Here is a 25,594-nt window from a genome sequence, read left to right as displayed (position 1 = left end):
ACTAACGTTGTTGCTTCACTTCGGTGATCGGACGAGAACGGAAGATTTTATTTCTTCTTTTTTTTTTTTTTTTTTTTTTTTTGTTTGTTTTTTGTTTATTTACTTTGTGGAATTTAGCACAGCTACAAAACAGTAGGCCCTGACGTATTTTCAAAACTCATCTGTCGATTCGTAGTGTGTTGTTATTTCCGAGGCGTTCTAGCAATCTTCTTTCGCACATTCTTGCTCAAACTGAGTTCATTACTGCAATTTCGTATCTTACGTTTGATACAGTAGTTTCAAATGCTTGTGGAAGCATCTTTGTCAGCACCTGAAAGTTAGTATGAAAAGAGGGCTGGCAGGTGCAGCGACGTAAAAATGAAAAAAGCACCCGGTGTTCCCAGGCGGTCACCCATCCAAGTACTAACCGGGCCCGATGTTGCTTAACTTCGGTGATCGGACGAGAACCGGTGTATTCAACATGGTATGGCCGTTGGCGTCCTTATACTGTAGCCGCGCCACAGAAGAAGCGTTCGCCTCTCCTCCCAACACACGCAATCGCCGCTTTCCGTGGCACATTTGACGCAAAGCATGTCTTTCCACCTCGAGGGTGGCGCGGAGTGCGCGCTCGCCTCGGCGTCTCATAGGCGACTGCCGAACGAAGGTGAGACGCACAACACAGCTGCTGGATGCACCGCCTGTCATTCGTTTGGTGCGTGCGGCCTCCGACACTGGCTGGCGACGCACCTTGTTCCTGTTATTATCCGGCGCGGGGCTTGCGCGCGGCCGGGCCGCGGGGGGACTGCGCGCGGTGTCCTGCTGGACCGACGGAAGCTTTCTCACCTGCCTGACACGCGCCGCGCTTCCAGATATTTGCGTAATTTGCGCGGTGCATTCTCGCCTGTCGTGTCGCCTCCCCTTCCGTCCCGACTTGTCCCGACTGCCGCTCGCTGCCGCTCGGGTCGCGGTCCATTTGACAGCACAAGCGCGAGAAACGTCTGCGGGAGGACAAATGAATCAATTTATGATTACAAATCGAATTGCGAGCTGTACGCCGCTGCAGAACGATAGGCGCTATCGTATTTCGGAGCATACCGCCCGATTCGTACTGTTTTGTCGTTTTCAAAGACTTCCTGGCAAACTTGGTTAGCACATTCTCCTTCAAACTGAGTTAGTTGCTGCAGTTTCGTTTCTTACGGCCGTTTAAAATGCTTAAGGAAGTCTCTTTGTCACAACAGAAAGGTGGTATGGAAAGAGGGCTGGCAGGAGTAGCGACTAAAAAGCGAAAAATGAACACAGCCAGAGTTCCCATGCGCTCACCCAACTGAGTACTAACGTTGTTGCTTCACTTCGGTGATCGGACGAGAACGGAAGATTTTATTTCTTCTTTTTTTTTTTTTTTTTTTTTTTTTTTGTTTGTTTTTTGTTTATTTACTTTGTGGAATTTAGCACAGCTACAAAACAGTAGGCCCTGACGTATTTTCAAAACTCATCTGTCGATTCGTAGTGTGTTGTTATTTCCGAGGCGTTCTAGCAATCTTCTTTCGCACATTCTTGCTCAAACTGAGTTCATTACTGCAATTTCGTATCTTACGTTTGATACAGTAGTTTCAAATGCTTGTGGAAGCATCTTTGTCAGCACCTGAAAGTTAGTATGAAAAGAGGGCTGGCAGGTGCAGCGACGTAAAAATGAAAAAAGCACCCGGTGTTCCCAGGCGGTCACCCATCCAAGTACTAACCGGGCCCGATGTTGCTTAACTTCGGTGATCGGACGAGAACCGGTGTATTCAACATGGTATGGCCGTTGGCGTCCTTATACTGTAGCCGCGCCACAGAAGAAGCGTTCGCCTCTCCTCCCAACACACGCAATCGCCGCTTTCCGTGGCACATTTGACGCAAAGCATGTCTTTCCACCTCGAGGGTGGCGCGGAGTGCGCGCTCGCCTCGGCGTCTCATAGGCGACTGCCGAACGAAGGTGAGACGCACAACACAGCTGCTGGATGCACCGCCTGTCATTCGTTTGGTGCGTGCGGCCTCCGACACTGGCTGGCGACGCACCTTGTTCCTGTTATTATCCGGCGCGGGGCTTGCGCGCGGCCGGGCCGCGGGGGGACTGCGCGCGGTGTCCTGCTGGACCGACGGAAGCTTTCTCACCTGCCTGACACGCGCCGCGCTTCCAGATATTTGCGTAATTTGCGCGGTGCATTCTCGCCTGTCGTGTCGCCTCCCCTTCCGTCCCGACTTGTCCCGACTGCCGCTCGCTGCCGCTCGGGTCGCGGTCCATTTGACAGCACAAGCGCGAGAAACGTCTGCGGGAGGACAAATGAATCAATTTATGATTACAAATCGAATTGCGAGCTGTACGCCGCTGCAGAACGATAGGCGCTATCGTATTTCGGAGCATACCGCCCGATTCGTACTGTTTTGTCGTTTTCAAAGACTTCCTGGCAAACTTGGTTAGCACATTCTCCTTCAAACTGAGTTAGTTGCTGCAGTTTCGTTTCTTACGGCCGTTTAAAATGCTTAAGGAAGTCTCTTTGTCACAACAGAAAGGTGGTATGGAAAGAGGGCTGGCAGGAGTAGCGACTAAAAAGCGAAAAATGAACACAGCCAGAGTTCCCATGCGCTCACCCAACTGAGTACTAACGTTGTTGCTTCACTTCGTGATCGGACGAGAACGGAAGATTTTATTTCTTCTTTTTTTTTTTTTTTTTTTTTGTTTGTTTTTTGTTTATTTACTTTGTGGAATTTAGCACAGCTACAAAACAGTAGGCCCTGACGTATTTTCAAAACTCATCTGTCGATTCGTAGTGTGTTGTTATTTCCGAGGCGTTCTAGCAATCTTCTTTCGCACATTCTTGCTCAAACTGAGTTCATTACTGCAATTTCGTATCTTACGTTTGATACAGTAGTTTCAAATGCTTGTGGAAGCATCTTTGTCAGCACCTGAAAGTTAGTATGAAAAGAGGGCTGGCAGGTGCAGCGACGTAAAAATGAAAAAAGCACCCGGTGTTCCCAGGCGGTCACCCATCCAAGTACTAACCGGGCCCGATGTTGCTTAACTTCGGTGATCGGGACGAGAACCGGTGTATTCAACATGGTATGGCCGTTGGCGTCCTTATACTGTAGCCGCGCCACAGAAGAAGCGTTCGCCTCTCCTCCCAACACACGCAATCGCCGCTTTCCGTGGCACATTTGACGCAAAGCATGTCTTTCCACCTCGAGGGTGGCGCGGAGTGCGCGCTCGCCTCGGCGTCTCATAGGCGACTGCCGAACGAAGGTGAGACGCACAACACAGCTGCTGGATGCACCGCCTGTCATTCGTTTGGTGCGTGCGGCCTCCGACACTGGCTGGCGACGCACCTTGTTCCTGTTATTATCCGGCGCGGGGCTTGCGCGCGGCCGGGCCGCGGGGGACTGCGCGCGGTGTCCTGCTGGACCGACGGAAGCTTTCTCACCTGCCTGACACGCGCCGCGCTTCCAGATATTTGCGTAATTTGCGCGGTGCATTCTCGCCTGTCGTGTCGCCTCCCCTTCCGTCCCGACTTGTCCCGACTGCCGCTCGCTGCCGCTCGGGTCGCGGTCCATTTGACAGCACAAGCGCGAGAAACGTCTGCGGGAGGACAAATGAATCAATTTATGATTACAAATCGAATTGCGAGCTGTACGCCGCTGCAGAACGATAGGCGCTATCGTATTTCGGAGCATACCGCCCGATTCGTACTGTTTTGTCGTTTTCAAAGACTTCCTGGCAAACTTGGTTAGCACATTCTCCTTCAAACTGAGTTAGTTGCTGCAGTTTCGTTTCTTACGGCCGTTTAAAATGCTTAAGGAAGTCTCTTTGTCACAACAGAAAGGTGGTATGGAAAGAGGGCTGGCAGGAGTAGCGACTAAAAAGCGAAAAATGAACACAGCCAGAGTTCCCATGCGCTCACCCAACTGAGTACTAACGTTGTTGCTTCACTTCGGTGATCGGACGAGAACGGAAGATTTTATTTCTTCTTTTTTTTTTTTTTTTTTTTTGTTTGTTTTTTGTTTATTTACTTTGTGGAATTTAGCACAGCTACAAAACAGTAGGCCCTGACGTATTTTCAAAACTCATCTGTCGATTCGTAGTGTGTTGTTATTTCCGAGGCGTTCTAGCAATCTTCTTTCGCACATTCTTGCTCAAACTGAGTTCATTACTGCAATTTCGTATCTTACGTTTGATACAGTAGTTTCAAATGCTTGTGGAAGCATCTTTGTCAGCACCTGAAAGTTAGTATGAAAAGAGGGCTGGCAGGTGCAGCGACGTAAAAATGAAAAAAGCACCCGGTGTTCCCAGGCGGTCACCCATCCAAGTACTAACCGGGCCCGATGTTGCTTAACTTCGGTGATCGGACGAGAACCGGTGTATTCAACATGGTATGGCCGTTGGCGTCCTTATACTGTAGCCGCGCCACAGAAGAAGCGTTCGCCTCTCCTCCCAACACACGCAATCGCCGCTTTCCGTGGCACATTTGACGCAAAGCATGTCTTTCCACCTCGAGGGTGGCGCGGAGTGCGCGCTCGCCTCGGCGTCTCATAGGCGACTGCCGAACGAAGGTGAGACGCACAACACAGCTGCTGGATGCACCGCCTGTCATTCGTTTGGTGCGTGCGGCCTCCGACACTGGCTGGCGACGCACCTTGTTCCTGTTATTATCCGGCGCGGGGCTTGCGCGCGGCCGGGCCGCGGGGGGACTGCGCGCGGTGTCCTGCTGGACCGACGGAAGCTTTCTCACCTGCCTGACACGCGCCGCGCTTCCAGATATTTGCGTAATTTGCGCGGTGCATTCTCGCCTGTCGTGTCGCCTCCCCTTCCGTCCCGACTTGTCCCGACTGCCGCTCGCTGCCGCTCGGGTCGCGGTCCATTTGACAGCACAAGCGCGAGAAACGTCTGCGGGAGGACAAATGAATCAATTTATGATTACAAATCGAATTGCGAGCTGTACGCCGCTGCAGAACGATAGGCGCTATCGTATTTCGGAGCATACCGCCCGATTCGTACTGTTTTGTCGTTTTCAAAGACTTCCTGGCAAACTTGGTTAGCACATTCTCCTTCAAACTGAGTTAGTTGCTGCAGTTTCGTTTCTTACGGCCGTTTAAAATGCTTAAGGAAGTCTCTTTGTCACAACAGAAAGGTGGTATGGAAAGAGGGCTGGCAGGAGTAGCGACTAAAAAGCGAAAAATGAACACAGCCAGAGTTCCCATGCGCTCACCCAACTGAGTACTAACGTTGTTGCTTCACTTCGGTGATCGGACGAGAACGGAAGATTTTATTTCTTCTTTTTTTTTTTTTTTTTTTGTTTGTTTTTTGTTTATTTACTTTGTGGAATTTAGCACAGCTACAAAACAGTAGGCCCTGACGTATTTTCAAAACTCATCTGTCGATTCGTAGTGTGTTGTTATTTCCGAGGCGTTCTAGCAATCTTCTTTCGCACATTCTTGCTCAAACTGAGTTCATTACTGCAATTTCGTATCTTACGTTTGATACAGTAGTTTCAAATGCTTGTGGAAGCATCTTTGTCAGCACCTGAAAGTTAGTATGAAAAGAGGGCTGGCAGGTGCAGCGACGTAAAAATGAAAAAAGCACCCGGTGTTCCCAGGCGGTCACCCATCCAAGTACTAACCGGGCCCGATGTTGCTTAACTTCGGTGATCGGACGAGAACCGGTGTATTCAACATGGTATGGCCGTTGGCGTCCTTATACTGTAGCCGCGCCACAGAAGAAGCGTTCGCCTCTCCTCCCAACACACGCAATCGCCGCTTTCCGTGGCACATTTGACGCAAAGCATGTCTTTCCACCTCGAGGGTGGCGCGGAGTGCGCGCTCGCCTCGGCGTCTCATAGGCGACTGCCGAACGAAGGTGAGACGCACAACACAGCTGCTGGATGCACCGCCTGTCATTCGTTTGGTGCGTGCGGCCTCCGACACTGGCTGGCGACGCACCTTGTTCCTGTTATTATCCGGCGCGGGGCTTGCGCGCGGCCGGGCCGCGGGGGGACTGCGCGCGGTGTCCTGCTGGACCGACGGAAGCTTTCTCACCTGCCTGACACGCGCCGCGCTTCCAGATATTTGCGTAATTTGCGCGGTGCATTCTCGCCTGTCGTGTCGCCTCCCCTTCCGTCCCGACTTGTCCCGACTGCCGCTCGCTGCCGCTCGGGTCGCGGTCCATTTGACAGCACAAGCGCGAGAAACGTCTGCGGGAGGACAAATGAATCAATTTATGATTACAAATCGAATTGCGAGCTGTACGCCGCTGCAGAACGATAGGCGCTATCGTATTTCGGAGCATACCGCCCGATTCGTACTGTTTTGTCGTTTTCAAAGACTTCCTGGCAAACTTGGTTAGCACATTCTCCTTCAAACTGAGTTAGTTGCTGCAGTTTCGTTTCTTACGGCCGTTTAAAATGCTTAAGGAAGTCTCTTTGTCACAACAGAAAGGTGGTATGGAAAGAGGGCTGGCAGGAGTAGCGACTAAAAAGCGAAAAATGAACACAGCCAGAGTTCCCATGCGCTCACCCAACTGAGTACTAACGTTGTTGCTTCACTTCGGTGATCGGACGAGAACGGAAGATTTTATTTCTTCTTTTTTTTTTTTTTTTTTTTTTTTTTTGTTTGTTTTTTGTTTATTTACTTTGTGGAATTTAGCACAGCTACAAAACAGTAGGCCCTGACGTATTTTCAAAACTCATCTGTCGATTCGTAGTGTGTTGTTATTTCCGAGGCGTTCTAGCAATCTTCTTTCGCACATTCTTGCTCAAACTGAGTTCATTACTGCAATTTCGTATCTTACGTTTGATACAGTAGTTTCAAATGCTTGTGGAAGCATCTTTGTCAGCACCTGAAAGTTAGTATGAAAAGAGGGCTGGCAGGTGCAGCGACGTAAAAATGAAAAAAGCACCCGGTGTTCCCAGGCGGTCACCCATCCAAGTACTAACCGGGCCCGATGTTGCTTAACTTCGGTGATCGGACGAGAACCGGTGTATTCAACATGGTATGGCCGTTGGCGTCCTTATACTGTAGCCGCGCCACAGAAGAAGCGTTCGCCTCTCCTCCCAACACACGCAATCGCCGCTTTCCGTGGCACATTTGACGCAAAGCATGTCTTTCCACCTCGAGGGTGGCGCGGAGTGCGCGCTCGCCTCGGCGTCTCATAGGCGACTGCCGAACGAAGGTGAGACGCACAACACAGCTGCTGGATGCACCGCCTGTCATTCGTTTGGTGCGTGCGGCCTCCGACACTGGCTGGCGACGCACCTTGTTCCTGTTATTATCCGGCGCGGGGCTTGCGCGCGGCCGGGCCGCGGGGGGACTGCGCGCGGTGTCCTGCTGGACCGACGGAAGCTTTCTCACCTGCCTGACACGCGCCGCGCTTCCAGATATTTGCGTAATTTGCGCGGTGCATTCTCGCCTGTCGTGTCGCCTCCCCTTCCGTCCCGACTTGTCCCGACTGCCGCTCGCTGCCGCTCGGGTCGCGGTCCATTTGACAGCACAAGCGCGAGAAACGTCTGCGGGAGGACAAATGAATCAATTTATGATTACAAATCGAATTGCGAGCTGTACGCCGCTGCAGAACGATAGGCGCTATCGTATTTCGGAGCATACCGCCCGATTCGTACTGTTTTGTCGTTTTCAAAGACTTCCTGGCAAACTTGGTTAGCACATTCTCCTTCAAACTGAGTTAGTTGCTGCAGTTTCGTTTCTTACGGCCGTTTAAAATGCTTAAGGAAGTCTCTTTGTCACAACAGAAAGGTGGTATGGAAAGAGGGCTGGCAGGAGTAGCGACTAAAAAGCGAAAAATGAACACAGCCAGAGTTCCCATGCGCTCACCCAACTGAGTACTAACGTTGTTGCTTCACTTCGGTGATCGGACGAGAACGGAAGATTTTATTTCTTCTTTTTTTTTTTTTTTTTTTTTTTGTTTGTTTTTTGTTTATTTACTTTGTGGAATTTAGCACAGCTACAAAACAGTAGGCCCTGACGTATTTTCAAAACTCATCTGTCGATTCGTAGTGTGTTGTTATTTCCGAGGCGTTCTAGCAATCTTCTTTCGCACATTCTTGCTCAAACTGAGTTCATTACTGCAATTTCGTATCTTACGTTTGATACAGTAGTTTCAAATGCTTGTGGAAGCATCTTTGTCAGCACCTGAAAGTTAGTATGAAAAGAGGGCTGGCAGGTGCAGCGACGTAAAAATGAAAAAAGCACCCGGTGTTCCCAGGCGGTCACCCATCCAAGTACTAACCGGGCCCGATGTTGCTTAACTTCGGTGATCGGACGAGAACCGGTGTATTCAACATGGTATGGCCGTTGGCGTCCTTATACTGTAGCCGCGCCACAGAAGAAGCGTTCGCCTCTCCTCCCAACACACGCAATCGCCGCTTTCCGTGGCACATTTGACGCAAAGCATGTCTTTCCACCTCGAGGGTGGCGCGGAGTGCGCGCTCGCCTCGGCGTCTCATAGGCGACTGCCGAACGAAGGTGAGACGCACAACACAGCTGCTGGATGCACCGCCTGTCATTCGTTTGGTGCGTGCGGCCTCCGACACTGGCTGGCGACGCACCTTGTTCCTGTTATTATCCGGCGCGGGGCTTGCGCGCGGCCGGGCCGCGGGGGGACTGCGCGCGGTGTCCTGCTGGACCGACGGAAGCTTTCTCACCTGCCTGACACGCGCCGCGCTTCCAGATATTTGCGTAATTTGCGCGGTGCATTCTCGCCTGTCGTGTCGCCTCCCCTTCCGTCCCGACTTGTCCCGACTGCCGCTCGCTGCCGCTCGGGTCGCGGTCCATTTGACAGCACAAGCGCGAGAAACGTCTGCGGGAGGACAAATGAATCAATTTATGATTACAAATCGAATTGCGAGCTGTACGCCGCTGCAGAACGATAGGCGCTATCGTATTTCGGAGCATACCGCCCGATTCGTACTGTTTTGTCGTTTTCAAAGACTTCCTGGCAAACTTGGTTAGCACATTCTCCTTCAAACTGAGTTAGTTGCTGCAGTTTCGTTTCTTACGGCCGTTTAAAATGCTTAAGGAAGTCTCTTTGTCACAACAGAAAGGTGGTATGGAAAGAGGGCTGGCAGGAGTAGCGACTAAAAAGCGAAAAATGAACACAGCCAGAGTTCCCATGCGCTCACCCAACTGAGTACTAACGTTGTTGCTTCACTTCGGTGATCGGACGAGAACGGAAGATTTTATTTCTTCTTTTTTTTTTTTTTTTTTTTTTTTTTTTTGTTTGTTTTTTGTTTATTTACTTTGTGGAATTTAGCACAGCTACAAAACAGTAGGCCCTGACGTATTTTCAAAACTCATCTGTCGATTCGTAGTGTGTTGTTATTTCCGAGGCGTTCTAGCAATCTTCTTTCGCACATTCTTGCTCAAACTGAGTTCATTACTGCAATTTCGTATCTTACGTTTGATACAGTAGTTTCAAATGCTTGTGGAAGCATCTTTGTCAGCACCTGAAAGTTAGTATGAAAAGAGGGCTGGCAGGTGCAGCGACGTAAAAATGAAAAAAGCACCCGGTGTTCCCAGGCGGTCACCCATCCAAGTACTAACCGGGCCCGATGTTGCTTAACTTCGGTGATCGGACGAGAACCGGTGTATTCAACATGGTATGGCCGTTGGCGTCCTTATACTGTAGCCGCGCCACAGAAGAAGCGTTCGCCTCTCCTCCCAACACACGCAATCGCCGCTTTCCGTGGCACATTTGACGCAAAGCATGTCTTTCCACCTCGAGGGTGGCGCGGAGTGCGCGCTCGCCTCGGCGTCTCATAGGCGACTGCCGAACGAAGGTGAGACGCACAACACAGCTGCTGGATGCACCGCCTGTCATTCGTTTGGTGCGTGCGGCCTCCGACACTGGCTGGCGACGCACCTTGTTCCTGTTATTATCCGGCGCGGGGCTTGCGCGCGGCCGGGCCGCGGGGGGACTGCGCGCGGTGTCCTGCTGGACCGACGGAAGCTTTCTCACCTGCCTGACACGCGCCGCGCTTCCAGATATTTGCGTAATTTGCGCGGTGCATTCTCGCCTGTCGTGTCGCCTCCCCTTCCGTCCCGACTTGTCCCGACTGCCGCTCGCTGCCGCTCGGGTCGCGGTCCATTTGACAGCACAAGCGCGAGAAACGTCTGCGGGAGGACAAATGAATCAATTTATGATTACAAATCGAATTGCGAGCTGTACGCCGCTGCAGAACGATAGGCGCTATCGTATTTCGGAGCATACCGCCCGATTCGTACTGTTTTGTCGTTTTCAAAGACTTCCTGGCAAACTTGGTTAGCACATTCTCCTTCAAACTGAGTTAGTTGCTGCAGTTTCGTTTCTTACGGCCGTTTAAAATGCTTAAGGAAGTCTCTTTGTCACAACAGAAAGGTGGTATGGAAAGAGGGCTGGCAGGAGTAGCGACTAAAAAGCGAAAAATGAACACAGCCAGAGTTCCCATGCGCTCACCCAACTGAGTACTAACGTTGTTGCTTCACTTCGGTGATCGGACGAGAACGGAAGATTTTATTTCTTCTTTTTTTTTTTTTTTTTTTTTTTTTTTTGTTTGTTTTTTGTTTATTTACTTTGTGGAATTTAGCACAGCTACAAAACAGTAGGCCCTGACGTATTTTCAAAACTCATCTGTCGATTCGTAGTGTGTTGTTATTTCCGAGGCGTTCTAGCAATCTTCTTTCGCACATTCTTGCTCAAACTGAGTTCATTACTGCAATTTCGTATCTTACGTTTGATACAGTAGTTTCAAATGCTTGTGGAAGCATCTTTGTCAGCACCTGAAAGTTAGTATGAAAAGAGGGCTGGCAGGTGCAGCGACGTAAAAATGAAAAAAGCACCCGGTGTTCCCAGGCGGTCACCCATCCAAGTACTAACCGGGCCCGATGTTGCTTAACTTCGGTGATCGGACGAGAACCGGTGTATTCAACATGGTATGGCCGTTGGCGTCCTTATACTGTAGCCGCGCCACAGAAGAAGCGTTCGCCTCTCCTCCCAACACACGCAATCGCCGCTTTCCGTGGCACATTTGACGCAAAGCATGTCTTTCCACCTCGAGGGTGGCGCGGAGTGCGCGCTCGCCTCGGCGTCTCATAGGCGACTGCCGAACGAAGGTGAGACGCACAACACAGCTGCTGGATGCACCGCCTGTCATTCGTTTGGTGCGTGCGGCCTCCGACACTGGCTGGCGACGCACCTTGTTCCTGTTATTATCCGGCGCGGGGCTTGCGCGCGGCCGGGCCGCGGGGGGACTGCGCGCGGTGTCCTGCTGGACCGACGGAAGCTTTCTCACCTGCCTGACACGCGCCGCGCTTCCAGATATTTGCGTAATTTGCGCGGTGCATTCTCGCCTGTCGTGTCGCCTCCCCTTCCGTCCCGACTTGTCCCGACTGCCGCTCGCTGCCGCTCGGGTCGCGGTCCATTTGACAGCACAAGCGCGAGAAACGTCTGCGGGAGGACAAATGAATCAATTTATGATTACAAATCGAATTGCGAGCTGTACGCCGCTGCAGAACGATAGGCGCTATCGTATTTCGGAGCATACCGCCCGATTCGTACTGTTTTGTCGTTTTCAAAGACTTCCTGGCAAACTTGGTTAGCACATTCTCCTTCAAACTGAGTTAGTTGCTGCAGTTTCGTTTCTTACGGCCGTTTAAAATGCTTAAGGAAGTCTCTTTGTCACAACAGAAAGGTGGTATGGAAAGAGGGCTGGCAGGAGTAGCGACTAAAAAGCGAAAAATGAACACAGCCAGAGTTCCCATGCGCTCACCCAACTGAGTACTAACGTTGTTGCTTCACTTCGGTGATCGGACGAGAACGGAAGATTTTATTTCTTCTTTTTTTTTTTTTTTTTTTTTTTTGTTTGTTTTTTGTTTATTTACTTTGTGGAATTTAGCACAGCTACAAAACAGTAGGCCCTGACGTATTTTCAAAACTCATCTGTCGATTCGTAGTGTGTTGTTATTTCCGAGGCGTTCTAGCAATCTTCTTTCGCACATTCTTGCTCAAACTGAGTTCATTACTGCAATTTCGTATCTTACGTTTGATACAGTAGTTTCAAATGCTTGTGGAAGCATCTTTGTCAGCACCTGAAAGTTAGTATGAAAAGAGGGCTGGCAGGTGCAGCGACGTAAAAATGAAAAAAGCACCCGGTGTTCCCAGGCGGTCACCCATCCAAGTACTAACCGGGCCCGATGTTGCTTAACTTCGGTGATCGGACGAGAACCGGTGTATTCAACATGGTATGGCCGTTGGCGTCCTTATACTGTAGCCGCGCCACAGAAGAAGCGTTCGCCTCTCCTCCCAACACACGCAATCGCCGCTTTCCGTGGCACATTTGACGCAAAGCATGTCTTTCCACCTCGAGGGTGGCGCGGAGTGCGCGCTCGCCTCGGCGTCTCATAGGCGACTGCCGAACGAAGGTGAGACGCACAACACAGCTGCTGGATGCACCGCCTGTCATTCGTTTGGTGCGTGCGGCCTCCGACACTGGCTGGCGACGCACCTTGTTCCTGTTATTATCCGGCGCGGGGCTTGCGCGCGGCCGGGCCGCGGGGGGACTGCGCGCGGTGTCCTGCTGGACCGACGGAAGCTTTCTCACCTGCCTGACACGCGCCGCGCTTCCAGATATTTGCGTAATTTGCGCGGTGCATTCTCGCCTGTCGTGTCGCCTCCCCTTCCGTCCCGACTTGTCCCGACTGCCGCTCGCTGCCGCTCGGGTCGCGGTCCATTTGACAGCACAAGCGCGAGAAACGTCTGCGGGAGGACAAATGAATCAATTTATGATTACAAATCGAATTGCGAGCTGTACGCCGCTGCAGAACGATAGGCGCTATCGTATTTCGGAGCATACCGCCCGATTCGTACTGTTTTGTCGTTTTCAAAGACTTCCTGGCAAACTTGGTTAGCACATTCTCCTTCAAACTGAGTTAGTTGCTGCAGTTTCGTTTCTTACGGCCGTTTAAAATGCTTAAGGAAGTCTCTTTGTCACAACAGAAAGACACTTCGGTGATCGGACGAGAACGGAAGATTTTATTTCTTCTTTTTTTTTTTTTTTTTTTTTTTTTTTTGTTTGTTTTTTGTTTATTTACTTTGTGGAATTTAGCACAGCTACAAAACAGTAGGCCCTGACGTATTTTCAAAACTCATCTGTCGATTCGTAGTGTGTTGTTATTTCCGAGGCGTTCTAGCAATCTTCTTTCGCACATTCTTGCTCAAACTGAGTTCATTACTGCAATTTCGTATCTTACGTTTGATACAGTAGTTTCAAATGCTTGTGGAAGCATCTTTGTCAGCACCTGAAAGTTAGTATGAAAAGAGGGCTGGCAGGTGCAGCGACGTAAAAATGAAAAAAGCACCCGGTGTTCCCAGGCGGTCACCCATCCAAGTACTAACCGGGCCCGATGTTGCTTAACTTCGGTGATCGGACGAGAACCGGTGTATTCAACATGGTATGGCCGTTGGCGTCCTTATACTGTAGCCGCGCCACAGAAGAAGCGTTCGCCTCTCCTCCCAACACACGCAATCGCCGCTTTCCGTGGCACATTTGACGCAAAGCATGTCTTTCCACCTCGAGGGTGGCGCGGAGTGCGCGCTCGCCTCGGCGTCTCATAGGCGACTGCCGAACGAAGGTGAGACGCACAACACAGCTGCTGGATGCACCGCCTGTCATTCGTTTGGTGCGTGCGGCCTCCGACACTGGCTGGCGACGCACCTTGTTCCTGTTATTATCCGGCGCGGGGCTTGCGCGCGGCCGGGCCGCGGGGGGACTGCGCGCGGTGTCCTGCTGGACCGACGGAAGCTTTCTCACCTGCCTGACACGCGCCGCGCTTCCAGATATTTGCGTAATTTGCGCGGTGCATTCTCGCCTGTCGTGTCGCCTCCCCTTCCGTCCCGACTTGTCCCGACTGCCGCTCGGGTCGCGGTCCATTTGACAGCACAAGCGCGAGAAACGTCTGCGGGAGGACAAATGAATCAATTTATGATTACAAATCGAATTGCGAGCTGTACGCCGCTGCAGAACGATAGGCGCTATCGTATTTCGGAGCATACCGCCCGATTCGTACTGTTTTGTCGTTTTCAAAGACTTCCTGGCAAACTTGGTTAGCACATTCTCCTTCAAACTGAGTTAGTTGCTGCAGTTTCGTTTCTTACGGCCGTTTAAAATGCTTAAGGAAGTCTCTTTGTCACAACAGAAAGGTGGTATGGAAAGAGGGCTGGCAGGAGTAGCGACTAAAAAGCGAAAAATGAACACAGCCAGAGTTCCCATGCGCTCACCCAACTGAGTACTAACGTTGTTGCTTCACTTCGGTGATCGGACGAGAACGGAAGATTTTATTTCTTCTTTTTTTTTTTTTTTTTTTTTGTTTGTTTTTTGTTTATTTACTTTGTGGAATTTAGCACAGCTACAAAACAGTAGGCCCTGACGTATTTTCAAAACTCATCTGTCGATTCGTAGTGTGTTGTTATTTCCGAGGCGTTCTAGCAATCTTCTTTCGCACATTCTTGCTCAAACTGAGTTCATTACTGCAATTTCGTATCTTACGTTTGATACAGTAGTTTCAAATGCTTGTGGAAGCATCTTTGTCAGCACCTGAAAGTTAGTATGAAAAGAGGGCTGGCAGGTGCAGCGACGTAAAAATGAAAAAAGCACCCGGTGTTCCCAGGCGGTCACCCATCCAAGTACTAACCGGGCCCGATGTTGCTTAACTTCGGTGATCGGACGAGAACCGGTGTATTCAACATGGTATGGCCGTTGGCGTCCTTATACTGTAGCCGCGCCACAGAAGAAGCGTTCGCCTCTCCTCCCAACACACGCAATCGCCGCTTTCCGTGGCACATTTGACGCAAAGCATGTCTTTCCACCTCGAGGGTGGCGCGGAGTGCGCGCTCGCCTCGGCGTCTCATAGGCGACTGCCGAACGAAGGTGAGACGCACAACACAGCTGCTGGATGCACCGCCTGTCATTCGTTTGGTGCGTGCGGCCTCCGACACTGGCTGGCGACGCACCTTGTTCCTGTTATTATCCGGCGCGGGGCTTGCGCGCGGCCGGGCCGCGGGGGGACTGCGCGCGGTGTCCTGCTGGACCGACGGAAGCTTTCTCACCTGCCTGACACGCGCCGCGCTTCCAGATATTTGCGTAATTTGCGCGGTGCATTCTCGCCTGTCGTGTCGCCTCCCCTTCCGTCCCGACTTGTCCCGACTGCCGCTCGCTGCCGCTCGGGTCGCGGTCCATTTGACAGCACAAGCGCGAGAAACGTCTGCGGGAGGACAAATGAATCAATTTATGATTACAAATCGAATTGCGAGCTGTACGCCGCTGCAGAACGATAGGCGCTATCGTATTTCGGAGCATACCGCCCGATTCGTACTGTTTTGTCGTTTTCAAAGACTTCCTGGCAAACTTGGTTAGCACATTCTCCTTCAAACTGAGTTAGTTGCTGCAGTTTCGTTTCTTACGGCCGTTTAAAATGCTTAAGGAAGTCTCTTTGTCACAACAGAAAGGTGGTATGGAAAGAGGGCTGGCAGGAGTAGCGACTAAAAAGCGAAAAATGAACACAGCCAGAGTTCCCATGCGCTCACCCAACTGAGTACTAACGTTGTTGCTTCACTTCGGTGATCGGACGAGAACGGAAGATTTTATTTCTTCTTTTTTTTTTTTTTTTTTTTGTTTGTTTTTTGTTTATTTACTTTGTGGAATTTAGCACAGCTACAAAACAGTAGGCCCTGACGTATTTTCAAAACTCATCTGTCGATTCGTAGTGTGTTGTTATTTCCGAGGCGTTCTAGCAATCTTCTTTCGCACATTCTTGCTCAAACTGAGTTCATTACTGCAATTTCGTATCTTACGTTTGATACAGTAGTTTCAAATGCTTGTGGAAGCATCTTTGTCAGCACCTGAAAGTTAGTATGAAAAGAGGGCTGGCAGGTGCAGCGACGTAAAAATGAAAAAAGCACCCGGTGTTCCCAGGCGGTCACCCATCCAAGTACTAACCGGGCCCGATGTTGCTTAACTTCGGTGATCGGACGAGAACCGGTGTATTCAACATGGTATGGCCGTTGGCGTCCTTATACTGTAGCCGCGCCACAGAAGAAGCGTTCGCCTCTCCTCCCAACACACGCAATCGCCGCTTTCCGTGGCACATTTGACGCAAAGCATGTCTTTCCACCTCGAGGGTGGCGCGGAGTGCGCGCTCGCCTCGGCGTCTCATAGGCGACTGCCGAACGAAGGTGAGACGCACAACACAGCTGCTGGATGCACCGCCTGTCATTCGTTTGGTGCGTGCGGCCTCCGACACTGGCTGGCGACGCACCTTGTTCCTGTTATTATCCGGCGCGGGGCTTGCGCGCGGCCGGGCCGCGGGGGGACTGCGCGCGGTGTCCTGCTGGACCGACGGAAGCTTTCTCACCTGCCTGACACGCGCCGCGCTTCCAGATATTTGCGTAATTTGCGCGGTGCATTCTCGCCTGTCGTGTCGCCTCCCCTTCCGTCCCGACTTGTCCCGACTGCCGCTCGCTGCCGCTCGGGTCGCGGTCCATTTGACAGCACAAGCGCGAGAAACGTCTGCGGGAGGACAAATGAATCAATTTATGATTACAAATCGAATTGCGAGCTGTACGCCGCTGCAGAACGATAGGCGCTATCGTATTTCGGAGCATACCGCCCGATTCGTACTGTTTTGTCGTTTTCAAAGACTTCCTGGCAAACTTGGTTAGCACATTCTCCTTCAAACTGAGTTAGTTGCTGCAGTTTCGTTTCTTACGGCCGTTTAAAATGCTTAAGGAAGTCTCTTTGTCACAACAGAAAGGTGGTATGGAAAGAGGGCTGGCAGGAGTAGCGACTAAAAAGCGAAAAATGAACACAGCCAGAGTTCCCATGCGCTCACCCAACTGAGTACTAACGTTGTTGCTTCACTTCGGTGATCGGACGAGAACGGAAGATTTTATTTCTTCTTTTTTTTTTTTTTTTTTTTTTTTTTTTTTGTTTGTTTTTTGTTTATTTACTTTGTGGAATTTAGCACAGCTACAAAACAGTAGGCCCTGACGTATTTTCAAAACTCATCTGTCGATTCGTAGTGTGTTGTTATTTCCGAGGCGTTCTAGCAATCTTCTTTCGCACATTCTTGCTCAAACTGAGTTCATTACTGCAATTTCGTATCTTACGTTTGATACAGTAGTTTCAAATGCTTGTGGAAGCATCTTTGTCAGCACCTGAAAGTTAGTATGAAAAGAGGGCTGGCAGGTGCAGCGACGTAAAAATGAAAAAAGCACCCGGTGTTCCCAGGCGGTCACCCATCCAAGTACTAACCGGGCCCGATGTTGCTTAACTTCGGTGATCGGACGAGAACCGGTGTATTCAACATGGTATGGCCGTTGGCGTCCTTATACTGTAGCCGCGCCACAGAAGAAGCGTTCGCCTCTCCTCCCAACACACGCAATCGCCGCTTTCCGTGGCACATTTGACGCAAAGCATGTCTTTCCACCTCGAGGGTGGCGCGGAGTGCGCGCTCGCCTCGGCGTCTCATAGGCGACTGCCGAACGAAGGTGAGACGCACAACACAGCTGCTGGATGCACCGCCTGTCATTCGTTTGGTGCGTGCGGCCTCCGACACTGGCTGGCGACGCACCTTGTTCCTGTTATTATCCGGCGCGGGGCTTGCGCGCGGCCGGGCCGCGGGGGGACTGCGCGCGGTGTCCTGCTGGACCGACGGAAGCTTTCTCACCTGCCTGACACGCGCCGCGCTTCCAGATATTTGCGTAATTTGCGCGGTGCATTCTCGCCTGTCGTGTCGCCTCCCCTTCCGTCCCGACTTGTCCCGACTGCCGCTCGCTGCCGCTCGGGTCGCGGTCCATTTGACAGCACAAGCGCGAGAAACGTCTGCGGGAGGACAAATGAATCAATTTATGATTACAAATCGAATTGCGAGCTGTACGCCGCTGCAGAACGATAGGCGCTATCGTATTTCGGAGCATACCGCCCGATTCGTACTGTTTTGTCGTTTTCAAAGACTTCCTGGCAAACTTGGTTAGCACATTCTCCTTCAAACTGAGTTAGTTGCTGCAGTTTCGTTTCTTACGGCCGTTTAAAATGCTTAAGGAAGTCTCTTTGTCACAACAGAAAGGTGGTATGGAAAGAGGGCTGGCAGGAGTAGCGACTAAAAAGCGAAAAATGAACACAGCCAGAGTTCCCATGCGCTCACCCAACTGAGTACTAACGTTGTTGCTTCACTTCGGTGATCGGACGAGAACGGAAGATTTTATTTCTTCTTTTTTTTTTTTTTTTTTTTTGTTTGTTTTTTGTTTATTTACTTTGTGGAATTTAGCACAGCTACAAAACAGTAGGCCCTGACGTATTTTCAAAACTCATCTGTCGATTCGTAGTGTGTTGTTATTTCCGAGGCGTTCTAGCAATCTTCTTTCGCACATTCTTGCTCAAACTGAGTTCATTACTGCAATTTCGTATCTTACGTTTGATACAGTAGTTTCAAATGCTTGTGGAAGCATCTTTGTCAGCACCTGAAAGTTAGTATGAAAAGAGGGCTGGCAGGTGCAGCGACGTAAAAATGAAAAAAGCACCCGGTGTTCCCAGGCGGTCACCCATCCAAGTACTAACCGGGCCCGATGTTGCTTAACTTCGGTGATCGGACGAGAACCGGTGTATTCAACATGGTATGGCCGTTGGCGTCCTTATACTGTAGCCGCGCCACAGAAGAAGCGTTCGCCTCTCCTCCCAACACACGCAATCGCCGCTTTCCGTGGCACATTTGACGCAAAGCATGTCTTTCCACCTCGAGGGTGGCGCGGAGTGCGCGCTCGCCTCGGCGTCTCATAGGCGACTGCCGAACGAAGGTGAGACGCACAACACAGCTGCTGGATGCACCGCCTGTCATTCGTTTGGTGCGTGCGGCCTCCGACACTGGCTGGCGACGCACCTTGTTCCTGTTATTATCCGGCGCGGGGCTTGCGCGCGGCCGGGCCGCGGGGGGACTGCGCGCGGTGTCCTGCTGGACCGACGGAAGCTTTCTCACCTGCCTGACACGCGCCGCGCTTCCAGATATTTGCGTAATTTGCGCGGTGCATTCTCGCCTGTCGTGTCGCCTCCCCTTCCGTCCCGACTTGTCCCGACTGCCGCTCGCTGCCGCTCGGGTCGCGGTCCATTTGACAGCACAAGCGCGAGAAACGTCTGCGGGAGGACAAATGAATCAATTTATGATTACAAATCGAATTGCGAGCTGTACGCCGCTGCAGAACGATAGGCGCTATCGTATTTCGGAGCATACCGCCCGATTCGTACTGTTTTGTCGTTTTCAAAGACTTCCTGGCAAACTTGGTTAGCACATTCTCCTTCAAACTGAGTTAGTTGCTGCAGTTTCGTTTCTTACGGCCGTTTAAAATGCTTAAGGAAGTCTCTTTGTCACAACAGAAAGGTGGTATGGAAAGAGGGCTGGCAGGAGTAGCGACTAAAAAGCGAAAAATGAACACAGCCAGAGTTCCCATGCGCTCACCCAACTGAGTACTAACGTTGTTGCTTCACTTCGGTGATCGGACGAGAACGGAAGATTTAATTTCTTCTTTTTTTTTTTTTTTTTTTTTTTTTTTGTTTGTTTTTTGTTTATTTACTTTGTGGAATTTAGCACAGCTACAAAACAGTAGGCCCTGACGTATTTTCAAAACTCATCTGTCGATTCGTAGTGTGTTGTTATTTCCGAGGCGTTCTAGCAATCTTCTTTCGCACATTCTTGCTCAAACTGAGTTCATTACTGCAATTTCGTATCTTACGTTTGATACAGTAGTTTCAAATGCTTGTGGAAGCATCTTTGTCAGCACCTGAAAGTTAGTATGAAAAGAGGGCTGGCAGGTGCAGCGACGTAAAAATGAAAAAAGCACCCGGTGTTCCCAGGCGGTCACCCATCCAAGTACTAACCGGGCCCGATGTTGCTTAACTTCGGTGATCGGACGAGAACCGGTGTATTCAACATGGTATGGCCGTTGGCGTCCTTATACTGTAGCCGCGCCACAGAAGAAGCGTTCGCCTCTCCTCCCAACACACGCAATCGCCGCTTTCCGTGGCACATTTGACGCAAAGCATGTCTTTCCACCTCGAGGGTGGCGCGGAGTGCGCGCTCGCCTCGGCGTCTCATAGGCGACTGCCGAACGAAGGTGAGACGCACAACACAGCTGCTGGATGCACCGCCTGTCATTCGTTTGGTGCGTGCGGCCTCCGACACTGGCTGGCGACGCACCTTGTTCCTGTTATTATCCGGCGCGGGGCTTGCGCGCGGCCGGGCCGCGGGGGGACTGCGCGCGGTGTCCTGCTGGACCGACGGAAGCTTTCTCACCTGCCTGACACGCGCCGCGCTTCCAGATATTTGCGTAATTTGCGCGGTGCATTCTCGCCTGTCGTGTCGCCTCCCCTTCCGTCCCGACTTGTCCCGACTGCCGCTCGCTGCCGCTCGGGTCGCGGTCCATTTGACAGCACAAGCGCGAGAAACGTCTGCGGGAGGACAAATGAATCAATTTATGATTACAAATCGAATTGCGAGCTGTACGCCGCTGCAGAACGATAGGCGCTATCGTATTTCGGAGCATACCGCCCGATTCGTACTGTTTTGTCGTTTTCAAAGACTTCCTGGCAAACTTGGTTAGCACATTCTCCTTCAAACTGAGTTAGTTGCTGCAGTTTCGTTTCTTACGGCCGTTTAAAATGCTTAAGGAAGTCTCTTTGTCACAACAGAAAGGTGGTATGGAAAGAGGGCTGGCAGGAGTAGCGACTAAAAAGCGAAAAATGAACACAGCCAGAGTTCCCATGCGCTCACCCAACTGAGTACTAACGTTGTTGCTTCACTTCGGTGATCGGACGAGAACGGAAGATTTTATTTCTTCTTTTTTTTTTTTTTTTTTTTTTTTTTTTTGTTTGTTTTTTGTTTATTTACTTTGTGGAATTTAGCACAGCTACAAAACAGTAGGCCCTGACGTATTTTCAAAACTCATCTGTCGATTCGTAGTGTGTTGTTATTTCCGAGGCGTTCTAGCAATCTTCTTTCGCACATTCTTGCTCAAACTGAGTTCATTACTGCAATTTCGTATCTTACGTTTGATACAGTAGTTTCAAATGCTTGTGGAAGCATCTTTGTCAGCACCTGAAAGTTAGTATGAAAAGAGGGCTGGCAGGTGCAGCGACGTAAAAATGAAAAAAGCACCCGGTGTTCCCAGGCGGTCACCCATCCAAGTACTAACCGGGCCCGATGTTGCTTAACTTCGGTGATCGGACGAGAACCGGTGTATTCAACATGGTATGGCCGTTGGCGTCCTTATACTGTAGCCGCGCCACAGAAGAAGCGTTCGCCTCTCCTCCCAACACACGCAATCGCCGCTTTCCGTGGCACATTTGACGCAAAGCATGTCTTTCCACCTCGAGGGTGGCGCGGAGTGCGCGCTCGCCTCGGCGTCTCATAGGCGACTGCCGAACGAAGGTGAGACGCACAACACAGCTGCTGGATGCACCGCCTGTCATTCGTTTGGTGCGTGCGGCCTCCGACACTGGCTGGCGACGCACCTTGTTCCTGTTATTATCCGGCGCGGGGCTTGCGCGCGGCCGGGCCGCGGGGGGACTGCGCGCGGTGTCCTGCTGGACCGACGGAAGCTTTCTCACCTGCCTGACACGCGCCGCGCTTCCAGATATTTGCGTAATTTGCGCGGTGCATTCTCGCCTGTCGTGTCGCCTCCCCTTCCGTCCCGACTTGTCCCGACTGCCGCTCGCTGCCGCTCGGGTCGCGGTCCATTTGACAGCACAAGCGCGAGAAACGTCTGCGGGAGGACAAATGAATCAATTTATGATTACAAATCGAATTGCGAGCTGTACGCCGCTGCAGAACGATAGGCGCTATCGTATTTCGGAGCATACCGCCCGATTCGTACTGTTTTGTCGTTTTCAAAGACTTCCTGGCAAACTTGGTTAGCACATTCTCCTTCAAACTGAGTTAGTTGCTGCAGTTTCGTTTCTTACGGCCGTTTAAAATGCTTAAGGAAGTCTCTTTGTCACAACAGAAAGGTGGTATGGAAAGAGGGCTGGCAGGAGTAGCGACTAAAAAGCGAAAAATGAACACAGCCAGAGTTCCCATGCGCTCACCCAACTGAGTACTAACGTTGTTGCTTCACTTCGGTGATCGGACGAGAACGGAAGATTTTATTTCTTCTTTTTTTTTTTTTTTTTTTTTTTTTTGTTTGTTTTTTGTTTATTTACTTTGTGGAATTTAGCACAGCTACAAAACAGTAGGCCCTGACGTATTTTCAAAACTCATCTGTCGATTCGTAGTGTGTTGTTATTTCCGAGGCGTTCTAGCAATCTTCTTTCGCACATTCTTGCTCAAACTGAGTTCATTACTGCAATTTCGTATCTTACGTTTGATACAGTAGTTTCAAATGCTTGTGGAAGCATCTTTGTCAGCACCTGAAAGTTAGTATGAAAAGAGGGCTGGCAGGTGCAGCGACGTAAAAATGAAAAAAGCACCCGGTGTTCCCAGGCGGTCACCCATCCAAGTACTAACCGGGCCCGATGTTGCTTAACTTCGGTGATCGGACGAGAACCGGTGTATTCAACATGGTATGGCCGTTGGCGTCCTTATACTGTAGCCGCGCCACAGAAGAAGCGTTCGCCTCTCCTCCCAACACACGCAATCGCCGCTTTCCGTGGCACATTTGACGCAAAGCATGTCTTTCCACCTCGAGGGTGGCGCGGAGTGCGCGCTCGCCTCGGCGTCTCATAGGCGACTGCCGAACGAAGGTGAGACGCACAACACAGCTGCTGGATGCACCGCCTGTCATTCGTTTGGTGCGTGCGGCCTCCGACACTGGCTGGCGACGCACCTTGTTCCTGTTATTATCCGGCGCGGGGCTTGCGCGCGGCCGGGCCGCGGGGGGACTGCGCGCGGTGTCCTGCTGGACCGACGGAAGCTTTCTCACCTGCCTGACACGCGCCGCGCTTCCAGATATTTGCGTAATTTGCGCGGTGCATTCTCGCCTGTCGTGTCGCCTCCCCTTCCGTCCCGACTTGTCCCGACTGCCGCTCGCTGCCGCTCGGGTCGCGGTCCATTTGACAGCACAAGCGCGAGAAACGTCTGCGGGAGGACAAATGAATCAATTTATGATTACAAATCGAATTGCGAGCTGTACGCCGCTGCAGAACGATAGGCGCTATCGTATTTCGGAGCATACCGCCCGATTCGTACTGTTTTGTCGTTTTCAAAGACTTCCTGGCAAACTTGGTTAGCACATTCTCCTTCAAACTGAGTTAGTTGCTGCAGTTTCGTTTCTTACGGCCGTTTAAAATGCTTAAGGAAGTCTCTTTGTCACAACAGAAAGGTGGTATGGAAAGAGGGCTGGCAGGAGTAGCGACTAAAAAGCGAAAAATGAACACAGCCAGAGTTCCCATGCGCTCACCCAACTGAGTACTAACGTTGTTGCTTCACTTCGGTGATCGGACGAGAACGGAAGATTTTATTTCTTCTTTTTTTTTTTTTTTTTTTTTGTTTGTTTTTTGTTTATTTACTTTGTGGAATTTAGCACAGCTACAAAACAGTAGGCCCTGACGTATTTTCAAAACTCATCTGTCGATTCGTAGTGTGTTGTTATTTCCGAGGCGTTCTAGCAATCTTCTTTCGCACATTCTTGCTCAAACTGAGTTCATTACTGCAATTTCGTATCTTACGTTTGATACAGTAGTTTCAAATGCTTGTGGAAGCATCTTTGTCAGCACCTGAAAGTTAGTATGAAAAGAGGGCTGGCAGGTGCAGCGACGTAAAAATGAAAAAAGCACCCGGTGTTCCCAGGCGGTCACCCATCCAAGTACTAACCGGGCCCGATGTTGCTTAACTTCGGTGATCGGACGAGAACCGGTGTATTCAACATGGTATGGCCGTTGGCGTCCTTATACTGTAGCCGCGCCACAGAAGAAGCGTTCGCCTCTCCTCCCAACACACGCAATCGCCGCTTTCCGTGGCACATTTGACGCAAAGCATGTCTTTCCACCTCGAGGGTGGCGCGGAGTGCGCGCTCGCCTCGGCGTCTCATAGGCGACTGCCGAACGAAGGTGAGACGCACAACACAGCTGCTGGATGCACCGCCTGTCATTCGTTTGGTGCGTGCGGCCTCCGACACTGGCTGGCGACGCACCTTGTTCCTGTTATTATCCGGCGCGGGGCTTGCGCGCGGCCGGGCCGCGGGGGGACTGCGCGCGGTGTCCTGCTGGACCGACGGAAGCTTTCTCACCTGCCTGACACGCGCCGCGCTTCCAGATATTTGCGTAATTTGCGCGGTGCATTCTCGCCTGTCGTGTCGCCTCCCCTTCCGTCCCGACTTGTCCCGACTGCCGCTCGCTGCCGCTCGGGTCGCGGTCCATTTGACAGCACAAGCGCGAGAAACGTCTGCGGGAGGACAAATGAATCAATTTATGATTACAAATCGAATTGCGAGCTGTACGCCGCTGCAGAACGATAGGCGCTATCGTATTTCGGAGCATACCGCCCGATTCGTACTGTTTTGTCGTTTTCAAAGACTTCCTGGCAAACTTGGTTAGCACATTCTCCTTCAAACTGAGTTAGTTGCTGCAGTTTCGTTTCTTACGGCCGTTTAAAATGCTTAAGGAAGTCTCTTTGTCACAACAGAAAGGTGGTATGGAAAGAGGGCTGGCAGGAGTAGCGACTAAAAAGCGAAAAATGAACACAGCCAGAGTTCCCATGCGCTCACCCAACTGAGTACTAACGTTGTTGCTTCACTTCGGTGATCGGACGAGAACGGAAGATTTTATTTCTTCTTTTTTTTTTTTTTTTTTTTTTTTTTGTTTGTTTTTTGTTTATTTACTTTGTGGAATTTAGCACAGCTACAAAACAGTAGGCCCTGACGTATTTTCAAAACTCATCTGTCGATTCGTAGTGTGTTGTTATTTCCGAGGCGTTCTAGCAATCTTCTTTCGCACATTCTTGCTCAAACTGAGTTCATTACTGCAATTTCGTATCTTACGTTTGATACAGTAGTTTCAAATGCTTGTGGAAGCATCTTTGTCAGCACCTGAAAGTTAGTATGAAAAGAGGGCTGGCAGGTGCAGCGACGTAAAAATGAAAAAAGCACCCGGTGTTCCCAGGCGGTCACCCATCCAAGTACTAACCGGGCCCGATGTTGCTTAACTTCGGTGATCGGACGAGAACCGGTGTATTCAACATGGTATGGCCGTTGGCGTCCTTATACTGTAGCCGCGCCACAGAAGAAGCGTTCGCCTCTCCTCCCAACACACGCAATCGCCGCTTTCCGTGGCACATTTGACGCAAAGCATGTCTTTCCACCTCGAGGGTGGCGCGGAGTGCGCGCTCGCCTCGGCGTCTCATAGGCGACTGCCGAACGAAGGTGAGACGCACAACACAGCTGCTGGATGCACCGCCTGTCATTCGTTTGGTGCGTGCGGCCTCCGACACTGGCTGGCGACGCACCTTGTTCCTGTTATTATCCGGCGCGGGGCTTGCGCGCGGCCGGGCCGCGGGGGGACTGCGCGCGGTGTCCTGCTGGACCGACGGAAGCTTTCTCACCTGCCTGACACGCGCCGCGCTT

General features: G+C 51.1%; 20 non-coding genes across 20 annotated transcripts; all 20 read right to left on the bottom strand.

Annotated features, from left to right (window-relative positions):
* Nucleotides 1-358: 358 nt before the first annotated feature.
* Nucleotides 359-477, bottom strand: LOC126482414 (5S ribosomal RNA). Its single transcript, XR_007587647.1, has one exon. It is a non-coding gene; the product is annotated as a 5S ribosomal RNA (ribosomal RNA).
* Nucleotides 478-1,669: 1,192 nt separating this feature from the next.
* On the bottom strand, nt 1,670-1,788 carry LOC126483040 (5S ribosomal RNA). Its single transcript, XR_007587740.1, has one exon. It is a non-coding gene; the product is annotated as a 5S ribosomal RNA (ribosomal RNA).
* Nucleotides 1,789-2,973: 1,185 nt separating this feature from the next.
* Nucleotides 2,974-3,093, bottom strand: LOC126482502 (5S ribosomal RNA). Its single transcript, XR_007587661.1, has one exon. It is a non-coding gene; the product is annotated as a 5S ribosomal RNA (ribosomal RNA).
* Nucleotides 3,094-4,278: 1,185 nt separating this feature from the next.
* On the bottom strand, nt 4,279-4,397 carry LOC126483028 (5S ribosomal RNA). Its single transcript, XR_007587739.1, has one exon. It is a non-coding gene; the product is annotated as a 5S ribosomal RNA (ribosomal RNA).
* Nucleotides 4,398-5,581: 1,184 nt separating this feature from the next.
* On the bottom strand, nt 5,582-5,700 carry LOC126483016 (5S ribosomal RNA). Its single transcript, XR_007587738.1, has one exon. It is a non-coding gene; the product is annotated as a 5S ribosomal RNA (ribosomal RNA).
* Nucleotides 5,701-6,892: 1,192 nt separating this feature from the next.
* LOC126483005 (5S ribosomal RNA) lies at nt 6,893-7,011 on the bottom strand. The gene has a single exon (XR_007587737.1). It is a non-coding gene; the product is annotated as a 5S ribosomal RNA (ribosomal RNA).
* Nucleotides 7,012-8,199: 1,188 nt separating this feature from the next.
* On the bottom strand, nt 8,200-8,318 carry LOC126482993 (5S ribosomal RNA). Its single transcript, XR_007587736.1, has one exon. It is a non-coding gene; the product is annotated as a 5S ribosomal RNA (ribosomal RNA).
* A 1,194-nt stretch (nt 8,319-9,512) lies between these two features.
* LOC126482980 (5S ribosomal RNA) lies at nt 9,513-9,631 on the bottom strand. Its single transcript, XR_007587734.1, has one exon. It is a non-coding gene; the product is annotated as a 5S ribosomal RNA (ribosomal RNA).
* A 1,193-nt stretch (nt 9,632-10,824) lies between these two features.
* On the bottom strand, nt 10,825-10,943 carry LOC126482968 (5S ribosomal RNA). The gene has a single exon (XR_007587733.1). It is a non-coding gene; the product is annotated as a 5S ribosomal RNA (ribosomal RNA).
* A 1,189-nt stretch (nt 10,944-12,132) lies between these two features.
* Nucleotides 12,133-12,251, bottom strand: LOC126482957 (5S ribosomal RNA). The gene has a single exon (XR_007587732.1). It is a non-coding gene; the product is annotated as a 5S ribosomal RNA (ribosomal RNA).
* Nucleotides 12,252-13,341: 1,090 nt separating this feature from the next.
* LOC126482945 (5S ribosomal RNA) lies at nt 13,342-13,460 on the bottom strand. Its single transcript, XR_007587731.1, has one exon. It is a non-coding gene; the product is annotated as a 5S ribosomal RNA (ribosomal RNA).
* Nucleotides 13,461-14,636: 1,176 nt separating this feature from the next.
* Nucleotides 14,637-14,755, bottom strand: LOC126482934 (5S ribosomal RNA). The gene has a single exon (XR_007587730.1). It is a non-coding gene; the product is annotated as a 5S ribosomal RNA (ribosomal RNA).
* Nucleotides 14,756-15,940: 1,185 nt separating this feature from the next.
* On the bottom strand, nt 15,941-16,059 carry LOC126482923 (5S ribosomal RNA). The gene has a single exon (XR_007587729.1). It is a non-coding gene; the product is annotated as a 5S ribosomal RNA (ribosomal RNA).
* A 1,195-nt stretch (nt 16,060-17,254) lies between these two features.
* On the bottom strand, nt 17,255-17,373 carry LOC126482912 (5S ribosomal RNA). Its single transcript, XR_007587728.1, has one exon. It is a non-coding gene; the product is annotated as a 5S ribosomal RNA (ribosomal RNA).
* Nucleotides 17,374-18,559: 1,186 nt separating this feature from the next.
* LOC126482901 (5S ribosomal RNA) lies at nt 18,560-18,678 on the bottom strand. The gene has a single exon (XR_007587727.1). It is a non-coding gene; the product is annotated as a 5S ribosomal RNA (ribosomal RNA).
* A 1,192-nt stretch (nt 18,679-19,870) lies between these two features.
* On the bottom strand, nt 19,871-19,989 carry LOC126482869 (5S ribosomal RNA). Its single transcript, XR_007587714.1, has one exon. It is a non-coding gene; the product is annotated as a 5S ribosomal RNA (ribosomal RNA).
* A 1,194-nt stretch (nt 19,990-21,183) lies between these two features.
* LOC126482835 (5S ribosomal RNA) lies at nt 21,184-21,302 on the bottom strand. Its single transcript, XR_007587700.1, has one exon. It is a non-coding gene; the product is annotated as a 5S ribosomal RNA (ribosomal RNA).
* A 1,191-nt stretch (nt 21,303-22,493) lies between these two features.
* Nucleotides 22,494-22,612, bottom strand: LOC126482822 (5S ribosomal RNA). The gene has a single exon (XR_007587698.1). It is a non-coding gene; the product is annotated as a 5S ribosomal RNA (ribosomal RNA).
* A 1,186-nt stretch (nt 22,613-23,798) lies between these two features.
* Nucleotides 23,799-23,917, bottom strand: LOC126482811 (5S ribosomal RNA). The gene has a single exon (XR_007587697.1). It is a non-coding gene; the product is annotated as a 5S ribosomal RNA (ribosomal RNA).
* Nucleotides 23,918-25,108: 1,191 nt separating this feature from the next.
* LOC126482799 (5S ribosomal RNA) lies at nt 25,109-25,227 on the bottom strand. Its single transcript, XR_007587696.1, has one exon. It is a non-coding gene; the product is annotated as a 5S ribosomal RNA (ribosomal RNA).
* Nucleotides 25,228-25,594: the final 367 nt, after the last annotated feature.

This window comes from Schistocerca serialis, chromosome 5 (genome assembly GCF_023864345.2).
Source record: "Schistocerca serialis cubense isolate TAMUIC-IGC-003099 chromosome 5, iqSchSeri2.2, whole genome shotgun sequence".
NCBI classification, from domain to species: domain Eukaryota; kingdom Metazoa; phylum Arthropoda; class Insecta; order Orthoptera; family Acrididae; genus Schistocerca; species Schistocerca serialis.
Note: the sequence above shows the minus strand (reverse complement) of the source record. Positions and strands in the feature narration are given on the sequence as shown.